The 2,814-nt window shown below is 32.7% G+C and overlaps 1 non-coding gene across 1 annotated transcript; it reads left to right on the forward strand.

Annotated features, from left to right (window-relative positions):
* The first annotated feature begins 282 nt into the window (after positions 1-282).
* Positions 283-389, forward strand: LOC121446659. Its single transcript, XR_005974094.1, has one exon. It is a non-coding gene; the product is annotated as a U6 spliceosomal RNA (small nuclear RNA).
* Positions 390-2,814: the final 2,425 nt, after the last annotated feature.

A 2,814-nucleotide genomic window follows, 5' to 3' on the forward strand; every position in this document is an offset into this window, starting at 1 on the left:
ATGCTCAAAAAAGTTAAAAAGAAAATTGTCATTTGATCAAGCAATATTACTTCTGAGTATGTTTTTGAACCATTGAAGCAGGATATGAAAGAGCTATTTGCATATCTTTATACCTTCAAACAACCTTCACAATAGCTTAGAGGAAGAAACAGCTGAAGTGTCTATCAATAGATAATTGATAAATACATATTATTAAACATCATAAATGCATATATAAATTCACATACCTAAGTGTAGAAGCAGTAATACATATTGCAATATTTTAACCTTAATAAACAGGCAATGTTCATTTCAGCAACATATGTCCTACAATGGCAATAATACAGAGAAGGTTAGTATGGCCCTTGCACATGAATGACACAAACATTCTTGAAGCATTCCATACTTTAACAAATCAGAAAAGAAATAGAACAAAAATAAAGCTACAGACCATTATTTTTGGTGAACATATATTAAAAAATGCTCAGTAAGATACAAGCAAACACAATAAAGACATACATCAATAAGATTATCCATGGATCAAGTTAGCTTTATCCTTGAAATGCATGAGTGATGTAACATACTCAAGCTGATAAATACAATAAACCATATAAATTAACATGAAGAAAAAGTAGTTGTTTCAAAACATAGACAAAAAGGCCCTCATAAGACCCAATGTGCCTTTATGGGAAGGATTTTAGAGAACATGGGACTAGAAAGAATTTATTTCAACATAGTAAAATCTGTATATGAGAAATGCACAGCCAACATCATTCAAAATCAAGAGAAACTTGAAGAAATACCCTTGAATTCAGGAACAAGACAATGATTTTTACTATCTCTGCTCCTTTTTTAATATTTTCTTTGAAGCACTAGTTGGAGCAATAGAGCAAGAGAAGAAAATTAAATGGAAACAAATAGGAAAGCAATAAAATCAATCTATCCATATTTGCAGATGGCATACTATTATAAATTAGAGAGATCAAAAATTCTACCACAAAATTCTTGCAATGATTTATTCAGCAATGTGGCATGATAAAGAATAAGTTTGAATTAAACAATAACACCTCTATATACTATCCACAAACATACATAGAAAGAAACCATGGGTATACTACCATTCACAATAGCCTCAAGGAAAATAAGATATCTAGAATTAAATGTAGCCATGGAACGAAGACTTTCTACAGTAAAAGCCTTCAATCTCTAAAGAAAGATATGGAAAAAGACCCTAGAAAATGGAAAAACATCCCATGCTTATGGATCAGAAGAATTTTAATAGTGTAAAAATTATCTTTCTACCAAAACCTATTTGCAGATTAGATTCAGTGTAGTCTCAATCAATGTTCCCATCTCACCTCACAATAAACATCTTAAAATCAATATGGAACCATAAAACAACCTAGATAACTAAAATATCCAGCAATTGCAACTCTGCAGTTACCAGCTGCTTCTCTAGGAGTGGCCTAGTTGCTCAGACTGTAGCCTGGTGGGAATTCTGCTCCAGGCACCAGCTCTGTCTCTGCTGCCACAGGTAGTTTGAACTAAATCTCTATCATTCAATTTACAAATAAGAGCCAAGACTCAAAGATTGGGGTGAAAAATCTTCTGGGTCAAAGAAGCTAAGTAGCTAAAAGCTAACCATTTCTCCTTGCTGGCAATTCTGAAAGACCATGCTTCTTTTCTACCAAACCAGAAAAGCTTGCACTAATCTACATTCCTCCCACCTACTTCCCAGGTCTTTCCTGTATGTCCTCTGATGCTCTATGATTACTTTCTTCCAACTTGCTAACTCAGCCTCCTGACCCAAGGTTAATTTTATTTAATCAATTCAAAAGCAACCTTGGGTTTCCCAGTGTGGTTGAATGTCTCCCAATATTTTCCCTTTTTTGTCTAAATAAAAGGAAAGGTTTTAAATTTAACAATATAAAACTATATAAAAAATTATCTAGTAAGAATTACATACACAATGTTTCATCCATTTTTATTTGGCAAATTCAGAGAAAGTGCTCTATTATCTATTTAATATTGGTGAGTCAAAAGTTTTCTACCCAACTGACTTTATATCTTAACTTTTATTACCAACTCAAAACTAATTTTTAAACCTCAAAACATTTTCTTAGATTAACAATTTAAGATTTCATGTCTCTCAATCTTATATGCCTTATACATATTTTGTAAGTTTCTTCAATGAATTTTGTAACATCAAAAAGTATAGCTATAACTATCTTGTCTTCAATTCCATTAGATACCAGGAGAAGAATGTAATATTACCTGAGCAAACAGGAAGTGAAGAGCAAACAAATTCTAAAACTTGTCATAGAAATGACAGAATAGCTGGCTACCTGGACAGTCACATGTTCTCTACAACGTTGAGACATCCATCTTGAGACTACAGGAGTAGAATACTTGATAGATTTTTCTGTAAATTTTGATTGACTCTCCTATCTTGCTTTGGTAAAGTTTTGCAGTCACCTTGTTTTGTGTCCTACTGGTCCAATTTGGAGAGCATACTGTAAGCAGTGGAGACAAGGGTTTGCACAGTGGCTAAATTGTCAAATAAAAGCAAACTCCATATAGAGGTTCTTTGATTCCCATCATCTTTTTTTTTTTTTTAAGTAAATTGGCACTGCAAGGACAGATGGGTCTCAAAGTCAAGAAAAGCCTTGGGTTATTAAAACATCTTAAACACCATATTCTATAAGTCCCTGACATGTTTGAAGGCCACCTTGTATCAAAAATGTATCTATGTTTAACCTTGAAAACATACATACCATAATTACAAGATTATTATAGATGACTAACTACTAACCTGTATTTCTTAATTATTCGTGA

Source organism: Microtus oregoni, unplaced genomic scaffold (genome assembly GCF_018167655.1).
Source record: "Microtus oregoni isolate MIOR12 unplaced genomic scaffold, Mior012 000003F_ref0000135, whole genome shotgun sequence".
Taxonomy (NCBI): domain Eukaryota; kingdom Metazoa; phylum Chordata; class Mammalia; order Rodentia; family Cricetidae; genus Microtus; species Microtus oregoni.